Here is a 17,325-nt window from a genome sequence, read left to right on the forward strand (position 1 = left end):
GATTTCTTGTAGAGCTGTTTCTTCTGCCATCTCTTCCCAGTTATGCACACACCCACATGCAAGTGCTCCTGTGTCACTGTTTACTAGTTAGCCTGTGACAGGGAAAGTATTTCTCTCCTCCTAGGCTACAACAGCCGACAGTTAGCCTTCAGTAGCATAATGACCAGCCAGTGTGAAACTGTTAAAATTGCCTCATAAATAACTCTTAATGCACAGAGAACCAGGAGTTGTTGTTGCTCATAGATAAATTACTTGCTGCCATTATGGAGCATTAAACCATGGCTAATATGGAGGTCTCCGTAGGGGTTTCATTAAACACCAGAGGTTTCCTATAGATTTAACCATTGGGGAGCTACACAGCTCTTGCTGCTTGTCAGCTCTACTGTGTTAGAGGTTATGCACTTCTGCACAGGAGGACCAGGGATGCTAATGGACAGGAAAATACCTCCTAATGAAAAAAGGAAACAAAAAGTCCCAATATTGCTAAGATTCAGTGACAGAATATTGTTTGTAGCAAGCTTTTCGTTCTCTGTATAGTTTGGAAGGTGCTTCTTTTTGCACTAAGGGAGCGTGATTGGAATTGGATTTCTTCCAGTCAAGAAGGAGAAGGGTACTAGTTCAGGCTGGTTTTTAACATGGTGGTTTCCAAATCTCTGCAGTTAGCTAGGTCGGAAGAGATGTGCTGTGATGTGTTCGTGTGTTGTCACTTGCAGATCAGAGCTCATGCAGAAATGTCTACCCATGTCCCCATCACGCCCCCACACTGCCTGGTAGAGGCACCCTCTGCCATCTCCTCACCTACATCCCCATAACCATGCGACCCCCCTGGCCCAGGGCTTCAGCCGCTGCCTTCCTTGCACCCAACCATTGCCACTGAATGGTGTTAGAAGCCCCCAGGCTCCCTGGGATCAAGGGAGATGAGAACTGAACCCCTGTGTGGTCTGAATTCTCCACTGGTTATGGACTGCATTGCGGTGACGGTGCTATGCCCAACGTCACTGCTCCTGGACCGGTGCAGGGCAGCTTGCAGCGTGCAAGCGGCTTGTGTGCGTTCGTGCTTGCAGAGCACGGATGCCCTCCTACAGCTAAGGCCAGAAGAACAGATGGTGCCCAGCAGATGAGATTTGGGAAGGCTTAATGACCACTATGAAAGTATTTATAGCTTCCTCTTGTAAGAAACTTTTGGTAAGCAATTACCACTGGTACTAACTGTATTTCTAAAGTGTGCTTTTCCATTTTTATGACCTTTTCTATTGCTGCTGTAATATACATAATTTTAATACTAAAATCTTTAAATCACTATTTATTTTTTAATATGCTCAGTATTAGTGTTATGTCGAATATATGTCGTCTTTGGCAGTCTAGTGAAATTGTTCTTATTCTCAAAGCTATTGTAGCTGTCATTCACATGTAATTAATGTGACTACACCATTGATGACTCTACTGACATTAATTAGAGGTGTGAATAGGAATTCACACCCAGCAATGTTCCCCATTGGGTCTCCATTTCTCTCATTCCAACCCACTGTTTCAGCTGAGCAGTGGGTGGACAACAGCAAAGTAAAGTACATAAGTGTGATCTCATTGTGGCTCCATGAGCACTGCATCCACAGGAAAACTGGGAAAACTATAGCTTTTCTTCTGTACAGTTAGTACCTGCTGGAAGTTGTACCATTTTATGGGCTGAACAATTCACTGTGCAGGGTTTAGATAAATGAATGCAAAAAGGGAGAGCTGCCGTGTCGCCAGCACAGCCCTGGTGATGTCCAGCCATCCCTGTCTTTGTGTTTGTATAGGAAAATTGACGAATAAGTGAGCTTTGCTGTTGTGCCTTTCGGTGCGAGGAGAAGGTGCAGCTGTGGCTGGGATACTAGTGTTACATGGGATGAGTGCAACCCCTGTCACCATCTTACAGGTGTCAGAGCACTAGCAGTCAGGAGGGGATTGGTATTGACTGGCAGATAGTCTGAATCTTATTCTGTGATTGCTTAAGCTCTCTATAGACTGACCAGGTGTTCTGAGAGTTGTTCATGGGACCCATGCTCCAGCTCCAGCCACCCAAGTGAGCTGAGCTGGTCCCCATGGCAGGGTGGGAGCACTCATGGTGCACACCTGCCTTGGTCTGCTGGCTGGAACCTGTCCCTGCTCCCTTCAGGGCAGCAGAAAGGGCTGTGAGTCACACTGGAAAAGGAAAAAGGATTAGGATAGGACATGGCTGGGCACTGCTTATGAGTCTCATGGTTTAAGCATAGCTTGAGCCTCCCTCTGGAATAACCAATTTGTTTCATTGATCATCTACAGAAACACACCTTCTGGCATTTGGAGACTAAATTAGGTGATGTGATTACTCCTTTAAACCCAAATCAGATGCTAATCCTTCAGGCACCCTGATCTTTCCAGCTTCTCTTCCATTCCATCCTCAAAGTACAGATTAAAAAGGTGAACTATTATTACTTAAACAGTTTTAAAACTCTGATTATTCTCCTGACTCCCCATTTCTGCCTCAGCAGGATAGAAATAATGTCCACTGAGTCTGGAGCAAACCCAGCCCCTTTCAATAGAAACAAGCCACGTGAGATCTGATGGGAGAAGATAGAGGGAAAAATAATTAACTGTGCTACTAAGTAATCAGGAATTGTAATCCTTACCTGCAGCTGGGCTGTGTTTAGCTGATACGAGGAGGACATCATTCAGTTTAGCCAGTCCCACAGCATCCCCCAGCGTCCTGCCAAGCCCTGCCTGAGATTTTGCCCTTGGTTCCATTCCCTGGGCTGAAGGGGGCAGGATCTGGCCTGGTGGTGTTACCAACTCCAGGTGTTTTTTTTCCCCTGTTGTGAAATACTTATGTACAAAACAGGTAAAGAGAATGTGTAGAAATACTGCAAGTCTTCAGAAATGTTTTATTCTGGTATCTGCATAACACAGTCTGCCCTGGTGAGGTTATTGCAAGGAATAACTTATGAAAGAGCATTCAGTGGCCAGTTATTTTAAAGTGCTCCCAATCTTGTTTAGTTGTGATAAAGAGAATAAATAAAGAAATGCACATATTCACATCCACACAAAAGCCAAAATCACACGTGGCAGAGATAGTCAGAAACAATAAAGTCCAAGATTGAAAAACGAAAGAGAAGGACAAAGCCTTGTGGTTTAATATGAAGGAAAATATATGGCAGAATCTTTCATCTCTGACCATGTTTGCAGCAAAGTAATAAGATACATTGGCTCTGAATGGAAAAGATAAGAGACTAGGATAAACAAGCTTCAGTACAACAATCATGGGAGCTAAATTATTGCCTTGTTTTTATTACTACAGGCACAGAAAAGCAGTGGGAAGATGGAGCTGCAGGGAAAAACTCCAAGAGCCAGCGGGATGGGCTGCTAATACTTGGGTATGTTTTTTAGAAGGCTGAATGTTTGAGATTTTCCTCCTGCAAAACCACTGGAATAATGCTGCCTATGGGTAGCTTGAATGCCTGGAAACAGTGGCTGTAGGTTACAGATTGTTGTACTTTAACCTGGCAGGCAGCTGAGTGCTGCAGAGCCAGGTGGGGGAGAGAATCACAAAAAGGTAAAACTTGTGGGTCAAGATAAAGGCAGTTTAAGGCAGGAAAGGCAGGAAAAATAATAAAATCCTAAATCCAACACAGGACACTGTACCAGCCACATAAAGTTTATCCTAGCTGAAACCAGGATGTAGATATAAATAAAAACGCTGGGAAAAGGGGCTTTCCTGAAGCAAACTTGTAGATGTGTGCAGGGTCTGGAGGTTTCTTTCTCCCATGTTAATGCTAGGGAAATAGAAATTAAGCTAGAACGATGTTTTTAGGTGTAGAAGCATACTGCTGAATTCCTGACTTCTCATGCAGTTTCCTAAACAAGTAGGTTGATTTTTCAAAATGCTGAGCAACTTGTAAAGCCAAGTGGAAATATGGAGACTGATGGGTCACTAATGTGAGAAGGGACTGGGATGAAAGGCACCGTATGAAAGTTGCTGTCATGCTGAAAGTTGCTTTATCTTTGACATCCAGACTGCCCCTGGACCTTAAGCAAGTGTAAAGAAACAGGTCTTGGACAACACTACTGGGCCTCTTGGGCTCATATATCACAGGTCTGAACTTCTAAATTTTACCTATTATAATTAGTCCTTCTAGCTAAGGAAGAGCTTCACCTCACTCCTAGGACATGAGTTTGTTTGCCTGTGTTTCTTAGCTGGCTGCTGGAGGAAGAGTCAGGAAGCCTGAGGAGGCATCAGGCAGGCATGCCAGGTACAGCAAGGAGCTTTAGACTCGCAGCCAAACGTTTTGGCTTTCAACCTCTTCTTTTCGTAGCAGGTCAGACCAGACTTTGGCCAAAACTTCTGTGCTTTGTCCAACCCAGTTTAGGGGATGTCTGGATCCTGAGGCAATGTCCATCCATGCTCTTAATTCATTCCTGACATGGTCTTCTTATCTCCACACTGATCCCCAACACCCACCATTGTGCAAGGTCCCTGATGTTGTGCTTCCATCCACACTCAGTGTGCTAAGAGGTACCTGAGGACGCAGTTTTCTGCTTACAATAACACAACTTTTTATCTGTGTCAGGAAACTTTGCAGCCCAAATTGTGATGTAGCTTATACTGCCTTCCTGTTATGTTGCGTCTTCTGCCACAGTCACTGCAGTCTCCCAGGTTCTTCCTTACAGGAGGTCTCCTTATTTACCAGGGGAGAGAGAATATGACAAATTAAGCCACATTTTGTCACAAGGAGTATGTAAAAGATTTACCTAAAGAGCAAATCTTCCTGCTTTCCCCCTTTGCCACTAGTGCATTTGAAGATCTGGCCTATCCATCTCCCCTAGGTGGGATTGCTCAGTAACAGCATCTAAGTGCTTTCAGTTTGGGCCATATTAAAATATGTGGATTAAAGAAGCACTTCAAACAGTCTGAGGAAAAAAAAAATAATAATAACAATAAAAAGCTTCCAAAGGAACTACTGAGATTAAAAGAGTTCCTGGAACTGAATGCAGTTATACCAAGTGGTGCACTAGCACTGACCCATCCGGGCAGCGGTTCCCGAGGTTAGGAGCAGCCCCAGCCTCTGAGGCTGGATGGACCCTTCCAACGTTTTTTAAAAGCAAAGCCTGCCACACCTCATGACCTGTCGTTCATGCCAGGATTATTTGATCCCAGTATCTCAACACGTGGTTGTGGTATTTCCAGGACTTTTCCATCAGCTCATGATGCTCCTTTACCTGGGTTTCTCCTGTTTGGGCTTATGTCCATGATCTGCAGTCACTCTTCTAGGACAGGTCGGCTGGCCTCTGAAGGACAGTATAGGTAAGTGTGTAATGTTATATTTGGGTGCTAAAATTATAGCACACTTCAAAAACAAAGTTTTTTTTTTTTTTTTTTTTTTTTTTTTTTTTTGGCAGATTTCCTCATTTACTGACAGTATCATGATTTCAAGCATCTCAATTCCAAAACACCAGAGCTGAACATATTTTTTCATGTGAAGTGATTGTTTCTATGACATCAAAATATTTAATTCCAGTTTCATTTTTTAAAACCTTTTATTTCTTTTGAAATCCCCTTTCAAGAAAAAAAGCTAAGCATTTCATTGTACATCACCTCAATTTTATCAGATTGCTTCTTTTGTAAAACAAAGTTTCGTGCAGTTGATAAGCACGTTTAAATTTAAATAGCTTCTTTCAGTTTGAGATTTCTTTAATGAAAAAAAAATCCTGTGGGTTCTATTTAAAACCTGCTGTTATGTGCATTTAAAAAAAAAAAATCCAACCAAAAAGTGTCATGAACCAGAATGTGTTTTATTCACCCCGACATAAATTGCAGGTATAACAATGCCCGTGAGAAACAGTGAACTGGAGAGAATTTTTCAAGCACTTCACTGTGCCAAGAAAACTGTATACTCATCAGTTACTCCTGCCACAGCTCAAGATTTCTGAAGTAGGGATATTAAACAGTTTGCAATAAAGTCCAGAGTCAGAAATCACCTCGTTTAATTCTGAATAGGAGGTGAAGACCAGGCTCTCTGAGAGGTTAACAGAGATTCCTAGCCTCTGTGTAATGGCACTCTCAAAGACGACTTTAAGGTCCTTTACAATAGCATTGGTTGCTTTCATATGTAGAGGGATGGGGGGGGGGGGGGGGGGGGAGGGGGAGGGAGAGGGGAGGGTGACAAGAGAAGAAGTGGGTATAACCAATGCTGGAAATTGGTCTGTCCCTCAAAAGTCAGAAATTGGGGGCATAATTTCAGGGAGCTCCAAATTGTGGGTGATAATGCAGATCTGGAGCTTCAGTCCATGATTATCAAGCCTGCGAGGGTTTGCCTGGGAGCAAACTTCAGTTTGGAGCATCACTGTGATATGCTCCCCCAGAGTCAGGAAGGTTATTCCTCAGATGCTTCTTCCCTCAAAGACTGGCACTAAGCATCTTGACATTAAAGAGTGTATTCAAAATATACATATTGCATACACTGGAATGTGTATTTCTGATTAGCATAAAATCCTGATAGTTTTCCAACATTTTAAATATAGGCTCATTAAACTGTTTTGCAGGTTAATGTTGTGAAGTTTGGGACACATCTTGTTTACATAGAGAAAAGTTGGATAAGGTATCCTAATTGCTTGGAGATTTCATAGTGATTCCCATCTAGACTATAAGTTCTACATACCTTTGCTCTCATTCCTGCACCTAATCATTTTGACTTCAAATGGGACTTTCTATAATTACAAAGAACTCTGCAGATGGGGACGTGGAGCAGGGATGACAAGATGCATCACTGGAAAGAAGTCCTGGCCAAGTCTGTAGTAAATCTTAATGCTGGCTGTGGGTGTGAAAAGCTGGATTTTTGTTTGTTGACACAGTTGATTCAGGCTCATTTGTTTTCATCTTTAAACAGATTTCTAAGTTTTATCTGGACAGAAACTACTTCCAGAGGAGGGGTGAACATCAATTGTAAAGGGAAATTATTTTTAGCCAAATTCTGGAGTCTTGATATACCTCAGTTTTCACTTTCTCAGCACATTTGTTCAATTTTATTAGGTCATTTAGCAAATAATTTTAATTTTCTGCTTAGATCTGAATTTCTGAAAGTAATGTACTGATGTACAGTTAATGAGTCTGCTAATAAGCTCCAAGAAAATGTGATTTGCAAATCATTCCAGGACATAACTGTCACTCAGACCCTATGCCAATTAGCATAACCATTAGCAACTATCCCTAAGAGGTCCTTGAAATTTAAATGAGATTTCCTAAGATCCCTTTTACTAGGGACGTCGAAGATTCTGCCTCATAGGGAAAATGAAGCCTGGTAAAAAGCAATAATTCATTAAAGGCAGAGTACGTCTTTATACATAAATGCCCACCTGGGTTTCTGAGAAGCAGCAAACACTCAGTGTTTGTTTGCCCTTACAGTGATGTCAAGATGTGCCATGGCCGACTACCTCCCTGAGCTGCAAGGAGTTGCTGCTGAGACAGGAATACAGCAATAGAACATAAGGCTTTTGGTACAGGTATGAAAAAATGTTAGAAATCCAGTGGCATGTAGGGAGCGATATTTTACCCATAATGCTCTTACTGAATCTTGGTGGATTCAGTGAGCTGGTGGTCTTAGTGTCTTGGTGGATTTAATTTTCTTGCAAAACAGCTGCATAAAGTTTCTGTCAAACTGTGGCCAATGTTGCAATGCTCTTGGGTGCTGCAGGGACAAGAGCTCCTCTGGGCACAGAATTTCACCTGGCTGCAGTTCCTTCCAGATGTACATCCCAAAGGCTGTGCTCTGACAGCTCCATTCCAGAGAAAGCACTTTTGTCAAAACCTGGCTTGTCTGATCTTTCCTTCTCCTGTCTACTAGTTCGTTGGGTTCCCAGAACCAATTCTGTCATAAGTTTTAGAAAGAAACAGGGCTTTGAAGCTTTAAGATAACAACCTGACAGAGGTCTTGCACAGCATTGCAGAGATATCTTGCTGCTGGGAACACTTTAGCCAGATCTAGCAGGCAAATAAAGCACTGCAGATGGGATGCAAAAGCTTTTGACTCAGGAGGAGACTGCTTAGGTTTCGGGGCATAAAATAAAGCATGTAATTTTAGTCAACTTAAAAACCTAGCAGAGGTATTAGTGAAGTCACTCCTCTTTTAATCTTGCCTCATCTCATTTACAAAATGAGAAATCCCCATGCCTGCACCTGATTTCTGTCAGCTTGAGCCAGGTGGTCCCTAAAGGCTCCCTGTGGCCAGAGCTGGCTCACAGGGTGATGTCCCTGAGCCATATCCTGTCCTCTCAGCAGCCCCTCAGGATGCAGGGAATCACCTTTGGAGCCACATGTGCACACCAAAGCTTCACACCTCTGCTGATGTCTGTGTATGTGTGTGATGGAGCACATCAGACGTATATGCAGTGTATGTGTGTGTATATATATATATATATACACATCCATATATACAGCTCTAACAGGTGATGTAGCATTAGAATAGGTTGCCTAGAGAGATTCTGGAGTCGTCTTCCTTGGAGATCTTCAAAAGCTGCCTAGATGTGGTCCTAGGTGCCCTGCCTGAGCAAGGGGCTGGGCCAGACGGGTCCCTTCCCACCTCAACCAGTCTCTGTGAGGCCTGCTGCATTCATATAACCCATGAGGGCATGGCCTTCATGAATTTGTCAAGCACGAAGCTGAAAGCTCTCCCTGCTTGATTTTAGCAGCAGCTGTAGGGCATGGTATGGAAGGATGGAGCTAGACCCTGATGGCAAGGGTGCAGAGGCCTGAACTCCTGGCTTCCAGCCTGACCCCAGCTCACTTTTAGCTGAGCAAGTGGACATGAAGCACAGGAATAAAGGAAACAAAGGTCTAGCAGCTGATATGGGTCATCTGGGAGAGATTCAGCCAGCTAAGCAAATGAACAAAGCAGGTAATAGGCTTGGGTAAAAGAGGGAATAAAGTTCATCAGGACCAAGGCACTGCCTGTAGCATCAAGCCAGGACCTGACTGATTAGAGAAGGCCTCAGAGAGCTTTCCAAGCTCTGTTTTCACCGTTGCTGCTGGAGCTTGAGCATCTGTGGGGAGGATATTTGCACAGCCAGATATTTGCCCTAGCTTATGTTGTCTCACCAAGGCTCTCCTGGGCAGGAGCAACCCTTCCTGAGCTGTCAGACAGCAGTTGTAGCTCACCAGACACCACAGCTCAGGCTTGTCAAGGCCCAAATGCCAGGGCTCTTTATTTAATAAGAACACCCTATGGAAATTCTTTTTTTTTTTTTTTTCTGTAGCAGGCCTAGGAGGATGGTTCTTACACCATTCCCAGTTCAGGCCTTACACTATGGTTGTCATTATCTTGGATACATTGGCTGTTGATGGATGATCATTTGCCATATTTTTTTCTCTTGAAAGGAAAAGCCAAAGGCATATAAATCATATTTTCATGCAAGAGACCAGGTACAGATTTTTTGGTATTTGCCCGTAATTGCCTTCTCAGTTTTTGTTAGACAAGAAAGGATATTAACGGGATTGCGCAATGGCCAATTAGTTTTAAAGGTCTTTAGTTCCATTACTTATCTGGAATAATTTGTAATCTTCCTTTGACAAAGGCAGCCGAGGAACCCTTTTTGATAATAACACTAAATCAGGCTGCTAGAGCACATACCGATTAACATATACAAGGGATGTTACACCAAACAGAAATTCAATTTAATAGATCTCACAGTTCCAGCCATATCCCAATTATATTTCTATCCTTCTGCAGACTTTCTGTTTTACCCTCTTATCCCCATCTTCAGAGGTCTCAGCATGAATTTATCATGTTTCCTCTTGCTCTTGTTCATATGCAGCCTGCTTGCAACCTACCACTTTTTTTTCATTAACTTCTCTGATCTCTTCTTTCTGTACTGATCCCTTATGATAATGCTAGCTGCAGAGATGAAGGTCATTGTGTCACCAGCAAGGTGGGAGAAGGCAAGTGCATACCTGGGCCATTGCCTACCTCCTAGAGATGTGGTAAGCGTGCTGACTTGCTGTTGGTAGGTCATTCAACAGTTAGAAGCTGTAACTGGTAGAAGACGACCAGTTCAGAAGAGGACTTCTCCTTCCACCAAATGGGTCTCAGCATCCTGGTGGATGGAGAGGTGGCAGCCCTGGACCAAGGTCCTGGGAGGACCGGTGGGCTATTCTGCATCTTGAGCAGAACAAAAGAAATTTAAGAGCAGACCCCTTCACACTCAGACATGGCACCAGCTATTTGCTCAAGCCCTTTCCAGAGTTGCAAGCTATAAGATCTTGAGCATTTTCCAGCTGCCAGGCTTCATCTCTGTTTTAAATGATTAGAAAGACAGATGAATACCTGTAAATTGATCTTTTGGAAGAAGTATAATATCACTGCCCATACTCTAATACAAATAGGATTTTTTTATTTTATTTTTTTCCTTTGACTACTGGAAACGGTTTGAGAGAGAAAAAGCATTGAGAGGAACAAAGAAAGAGCACAGGTTGAAGACTCCCTAAATAGAACCAATAGTATCCCCTAATAGGAAGTAAAATCCTCATTAACGAGCTGTTATTGTGCTAAACAGTAGAGGCTGAAATCAGTTCAGAGGAGCTGAGCCACTGAAGTGCTTCTGCAGACAAAGCACGTTCTTGTGATGGGACCTGCCTGTCTCTGCCAGCTCCGAGCACTCCTGAACTTCCTCTAGGCATAGCAGCATAAATTGGTTTTGTCAACTGAGAGTGCTGTTTTCAGTGGAGGTTTTCTCCTCTTTATGGTGTGTAGATTGCATCAGCTTTTTATATAGCATGGGAGACAACTAAATGCTGTCCAAGACCCATTTGGCCATAGCTGCATCATGAAAAAGAAGACATGACAACTTGGCAGCCAAAAGTGTCAGAGGAGTTTAAGTCTGTGTCTTTGTCTCTCTTTCCCATAAACCTATGCTGGAGAGAGCAGCAATGTGACAATACCTCTGCTTCATCTTATTTCTTTTTTTTTTTTTTTTTTCTTTAATGTATTTTTTCATAAGCTGGGAAACTTTCTTAACAGCACTTCTGAATGTCACCCATCTGAATGCAATGCCACGGGGACCAAAGTCAGCTGTTGCTTCTCCCTTACTGATAGTGAGCAGCTGCCTGAACACCCAGCGTTCAGCTGGGGTTGGGTTCTGGTGCCTGCTTCATGCTGACTGCTGGCTCTTTCTGTAGGTACACAGGCAACAAAACCTGACAATTTATAAATAAATAATTAATCAAACATGCAGAAAAATGTTGAATCGGCACATCTCTATTACTTGGTGGGCTTGGGGGTTTGTTGGTTATTGTACAGATGTATGAATTCAGAGCAATTTAAACATATCTGTGTGCCAGTGAGCTAGCAGAGGAAATGAGGATTTAGTTTTGACTTTGAGTGCCAAATGTTTTGTTGTTGTTGTTGTTGCTTACCTGAGGAGTGACAGGAGCATTTCTTCCCTTTGCCAACCTTCCCTGTGCCAGAGACCACTTTTGCCTTGCACAGCGTGTTAGTGCTGGGGACCAGATGCCTCTTTTGGGACCCACCTCTCTCCGAGCAACCCAAGATGTGTCTGGGCACTTGAGGCCAGGTGGCCACGCAGCCAAAGTGAGCTGCTGGTGAGGAAGTGCAGTTGGAAATGGGCTTCAAGTGTCATCCCATGCATGAGGCACCAGCTTGACACAGAGGTGGCATTTGTGCATTGAGAGGGAAAGCCAGCTGCATTCTGAATGGTTTCATCTGTCCCCCCGGGTGTAGCCCAGGGGCCACTGCTGGGCTGTGCTGGCTCAGGCTTTGCAAGAGGCACTGTTTCTGCCCACACAGCCCTAATGGGGCAGTTTGTGGCCAACCCAGTTGCCTGACAGCACAAAGTTTATGGGGTCAAGCCTGTCTGCCATGTCTCCCTAATGATTTTTAATTCATCAGCTGATTTCAAGCACATCTGACATCAGGTAGGAGATCTCAAAGATAACTACACTTCTGCAGGTTTCATGAAAGCAGACTTAGGTTAAAAAATATAAAAATGAAAATGGAAAAGAAAAAGAACAAGTATGAAAGGGCTGACAGAAGGAAAGGCTTCTTACTCATGAGCTTAACCCTCATAAGGCACCTAAGATCACTGCATGACTGGAGGAAAAGATCTGGCCAATAGTCACATTTCACAGCCATTGGCAACTCCAAACAGAAGCCCCACAACTGCAGGAACCAAGCTTTATCAGTGCCACACCTCATAAAGTTGCTTATTATGCCCCATGCCTTGCAGGATTTACTGTCACCTGATCCACGTGTGATGCAGACCGTTGACCTGGGAGTCATGAATCCACAGCCTCCCTTTCTACCTCTTCCATGGTGACAAGGTGGACTGATTTCCATCCAAGTGATTTAAATGAGCCACCAGGGAACCTCGATTTAAATCATCGATGTTTGCTTTTTACATTGGCAGGAAAGGCAGCTTTAATGATGTATGGTCCTACTGCTGTGGCTGAAATCTAAATTCCTGGAATATTCCAGCTAGATAATCTCTAAAGTTCATGTATTTGCCTCTGGCTAGCGAGCTGCACACACAAGGGAGTGAGTTGTTGGCAGGCTGGGCTTGGAGCTGCAGCACTTGTATTGGCAACATGAAATAGGCAGCTCAGCACGGGACTGCCAGGCAGGGAGGTGTGTGGGACCTCTCAGCTTTGGTGGAGCAGAGGATGAAAAGGGAGAGGGTTCCCAGCAGAGGGAAATGCAGGCAGGGCTGCAGGAGGAGGAGGGTGCGTGCCCAAGCCATGCCCACGGTGTAGAGCAGGGACCTGCAGGGGCAGAGAGCAGTCCAGATGCTCACGTAGGAGCAGGATGAGTCACGTGCAGCCTATGAATTTTGTATTTCCAACCTGGATATGAAGGTATTCAAAGCAAAATTTCAAGTCTGGATGGATGGGCAATTAATGGGCATAAATGTGTTATGAAATGAAAAAAATGGTGTCCTTTTCATGGAAAACCTTGACATTTCTTGATACTTAATTAGTAGACAGATGGTTGATACTTAAGCTTTCCCTTTTCTGCTAGGTAGAAGACTGCTGTATACCTAGACAAACTTACCTGAATATGTCATTTAACCATATATTAACCAATTCTTCATCTTTGCATTTTGCAGTGGTAACTGATGTACTTTACTAGTGAAGAACCAGCTTCTCCCACCTAATTGTTCCAGGTTGTACTTGGGTAGGTAGCAGGAGTCATGAATGTGAAAAGACAGTATTTTATCTTTGTGTTTTATTCACTAAATATCAGTTCATCAAAGCCCTGTGCGTAAAAGACAATGAAAGAGGGCAGTATTTCTGGTCATCTTGTGGTGTGACTATAGAAAAGATGATAGACCTTTTTCGCTCACCCTTAGTTTATACCCTTGCATTGAACAGATTCCTAACCACTGGTTGAACAAGCTGAAATCAAGAAAAATAGTTCTTTACTATCTGCAACAGTGACGGTGAGTTTATGCATTTGGTGAACATCAGTTCTGGGGGAGCCAGGTTAGTCGGTCTGACCTCCTTTTATCGGCAGGGACAAGCATGGGGCATCCTGATGGAGCACTTTTAGCTTCAAGTCTGTAATAAATCATAGGAAGCTTACACAGTCAATGTTCTGTCTTTGACTACACATAAACTTCTTTTTTCTTCTTTTTAAAACAAAAAGTATTTATGGTTTGAAAATCCAATAGTGCTTTTGGAAAGTTGTATTTTAATTTCACCTTTATCCCTGCTGGTGAGCATTTACAGCTGATTTATCCTCTTTCATATTTCAATTTTTCCATCCACAAATGTGTGGATGGATGTGCTTACCATATGTGTACAACCCAGTGGGATTCCCTAGCTCTAAATCTTCAATTAATCCTAACTACTATTAGTTCTTTATTGCAGAAGACACTTTTCACACTGTCCATTATCGAAGCAGCACGCTGCACAGCTCATTGTCTCCTTTCCATTGCGTGCAGCATCCCCTGCCTTTCCAGCTCATGCCGAGATGATTAGCACCACCTGACACAACAGCTTCCAGAGGAATTCTGTGAATGCAGTGAGCTTCAGAAAGCCTGGCAGCGAGGAGAAACACAAACACGCCTCACCCTCACCTTGGAAGGATCTTGATGCCATGCGTTTCAAAACCAAGCACTTGATGATGTGGAGTACCCTGGTCTTCTCCATCTCCTGGCCCCATTCCTGTAGCCATGGCAATAGCATGTCCTGCAAAGCGTGGGGCTGGCACTGAGCATAGTGCATGGCTCTTATCACCAACAACAGGTAATCCGAGGAGTGGGAGCCATTGCTCTCTGCCGCTGCGGCGGTGCGGAGCATGGTGGAACCATCAGCGCTGGTCCCCCTGCGCCGTTCCCCTCTCCTCCTTGGCTGCCTCCCCTCCTCGAGCTGTCCTTCACACAGGCACCAGACAACAAGAGGGGAAAAAAGACTAATATTAATAATTGCATTATGAGTTCCAAAGCCAGGAAGCTTGACTGGCCTTTTTATCGCTGATATGATAATGTGGTGAGCGGAGAAGATACCATCAGAAGTTGCTTTCATCTCTAGAGATATTTAATAAACTAGATATCTATTTTGGTCTCAGCAAGGATTCTCATTGAAGGCATTTCTGAAAGTCCTAATCGCTCTGGTTCATATGTGTAGTTTGAAACTTGTTAACACCACGGTCCCCCTCCCCAGCAGGGTTCAGCAGCACAGGGCTGTAATTGTGGAGGAGCTTCAAAGAGCTCTGCTCCTGCCTCCTTGTGATGCTGAGGGAGGCTGGGCACCAGCGCTCATTTACCAAGCTACCTGTTAGCAGCAAACATAGCTATTAAAGGATATCTATTTCAAACACTGTGACCAAAGACCAGAGTAACACTTTGGCCTCTATGGCTCTTTTCATGTGTGGATCTCAAAGTGCTTTGGCGTTACTAATTTAAAGCAGAAATTTTGCTAATTAGCATGGATGTCTGGGATGGAGGGCTGTGTTTTGCAGATCAGCTATGACATGCACAGTCCTGATTTACCATCAGATGAAGGATATCGTATGGCTTTGTTCAATTGTCTTAAAAAGCGCAGTTTGGTTACAAAGAAGGATCAGCAGCAGTGCTCTACACCATCAGGTCCCTCACCTGAACAGGAAGCTGCAGCTCAGTTTTGAAATGTGTATCCAATCCCTCTCTCTCCCCAGAGTTACATGGGTGTGGAGAAGGTGAACGATCTCTAAGTGGAGACCTGAATTTTCCCCTCTGCCATCTCTGGTGTCAGTTGCTGGCAATTTTTCTGCAGATAACTTGGGTGCTGAACCTGGCCTAACAACCACAGAAAGTTTTGTGTGCTGTATGTTGAAAAAGAGGATTTTGATGAGGGAACATTTGGGGGAAGGAAAGGCAGGTCCAGCACCGGTGCTTATTACTGGTTGCTGGTGCTTACTGGGTTGTGCAGGAGCTGCACTCACTAACTGATGATGGGTAACTGCTGATGGGTTTTACAGCATGGGCCAACATGGACTGCAGTCCCCTAGGTGCAAAGCCAGGCCTGCTGTGCAGCCTGCCCTGCCCAACAGCTCCTTACACCACTGCAGCACTTGGCAGGGCAAGGTGGAAGACAGCACGCTGCTTCTTCACTTAGAAAAACTAGTTTGTATTCCAATTCCTTGGCTATATCCTTTGTTTTCAGCATCCGAAGCACAAGTTTGCTAAACAACACCAAGAAGGTCTGCATGGGCAGCTGGGAGAAAAGAAGCCTCTGGATCAGGAGGGCTGGAGATCTTGATGGTGTTTCAAAAAATCATTATCTCTTCAAAGTCTGCCCCTGGGGAAACCAAAGCGTGAGTTTAAATGCAGTTGTGCAGCGATTCAGCTGGCAGAACTGCTGGCTTTGCTATGCCTGATTCAAATCCTTTGCTTCAATTGCTAGACCCAACAAGCAAAGCTTAACAAGTCCCCAAAAAATACAGCGGTATAATAATGAAGAATGCTGTGCAGCACTTAGCAATAGAAAAGCACGGGTAATGAGGGACTTAATTTGGAACATATCATTTGTCAGATAATTTGGAGGCGCATCTCAAAACAGTGCATAAGAATGGAGTTTGCTGCACCAGCTGAAGTCACCCCAAATGTTCTTTCTTTGTTGCAAATCTCTTTTTAAATCTAAGCCTTCAGAAAAGAACCTGGAACCAATAAATGACATAAAAGAATAAATGTTCACAACACATATTTTGGGTTTGGTTCAAACACAATATTAGAAAGCTGAATTAATTATGTTTGTATCAAACCCAAATATATTTTATGAAACAATGAGGACTCTTAAATGACTAACTGCTGCCCAGAATATATTTTCCCTGAACCAAACTGGATAACTGCATATCCCTCTTAAATTGGTCAGGAGAACTGGCTGCCAAATGACAATTCTGTGCCCCATATTTATTCACCATCTGTGACTTCCACATCAATTTGCTCATTTTAAAAATCAAAACTTGATTTTTTTTTTTTTTTCTCCCCCCACCCTTCTCTTTTCCCTTCTCTGCCAGAGCTTCAGGGTAAATCCAGTGCCTGATAATCAAACTATGTTGTTCTTCCTGCTGCAGAAATGGTTTCTGCTGTTGATGCATGAGGCATGGTGGAGTGGGGCTGGTTCCTCTGCAGCTCTGCTGGCTTTGTGGCGTGTGCAGTAGTTAAGACTTATTTATGCCAAAGGACATAGAATCATAGAATGGCTCAAGTTGGAAGGGACCTCAAAGCCCATCCAGTTCCAACCCCCTGACATGAGCAGGGGCACCACCCACTACATCAGGTTGGCCAGGGCCTTGTCCAGCCTGGCCTTGAGCATCTCCAGGGATGGGGCACCCACAGCCTCCCTGGGCAGCCTGTGCCAGGGCCTCACCACCCTCTGAGTGAAGAATTTCCTGCTAACCTCTAGTCTAAATCTCCCCTCTTTTAGTTTAAAACCATTCCCCCTCATCCTGTCATTATCTGACCAAGCAAAAAGTTGCTCTCCATCTGTTTTAGAAGCACCCTTTAAAAACTGACAAGCTGCAATGAGGTCCCCCAGGAGCCTTCTCCTTTCCAGGCTGGTCCTGCTCCAACAGCCCCACATCCTCCTGGTGCTGGGGGCCCAGAGCTGGACTCAGGGCTCCAGGTGGGGCCTCAGAGGACTTGCTGCACCTCACTAGGTTCATGTGGGCCCATTTCTCCAACTTGTCCAGGCAGAATGTGAGGAATTCCCTCAAGTGACATGCCTTTCCCCAAAAGAATGGTAGAGATTGTAGGAGGTAAAGAGGAAAGGGGATGAGTAACTTTGCCTTTTGTGGCATCATTTACCAACCCAAAAAGCTTCTTTTG

At 44.0% G+C, this 17,325-nt stretch overlaps 2 long non-coding RNA genes across 2 annotated transcripts; both read left to right on the forward strand.

Annotated features, from left to right (window-relative positions):
- The first annotated feature begins 3,312 nt into the window (after positions 1-3,312).
- LOC311445852 lies at positions 3,313-7,512 on the forward strand. The gene is made up of 3 exons (XR_014698652.1): positions 3,313-3,389; positions 5,201-5,317; positions 7,415-7,512. It is a non-coding gene; the product is annotated as an uncharacterized lncRNA (long non-coding RNA).
- A 5,624-nt stretch (positions 7,513-13,136) lies between these two features.
- LOC311445851 lies at positions 13,137-14,267 on the forward strand. Its single transcript, XR_014698651.1, has 3 exons — positions 13,137-13,190; positions 13,388-13,455; positions 13,960-14,267. It is a non-coding gene; the product is annotated as an uncharacterized lncRNA (long non-coding RNA).
- The last annotated feature ends 3,058 nt before the right edge of the window (positions 14,268-17,325 follow it).

Source organism: Aythya ferina, assembly GCF_964211825.1.
Source record: "Aythya ferina genome assembly, chromosome: 16".
NCBI lineage: Eukaryota > Metazoa > Chordata > Aves > Anseriformes > Anatidae > Aythya > Aythya ferina.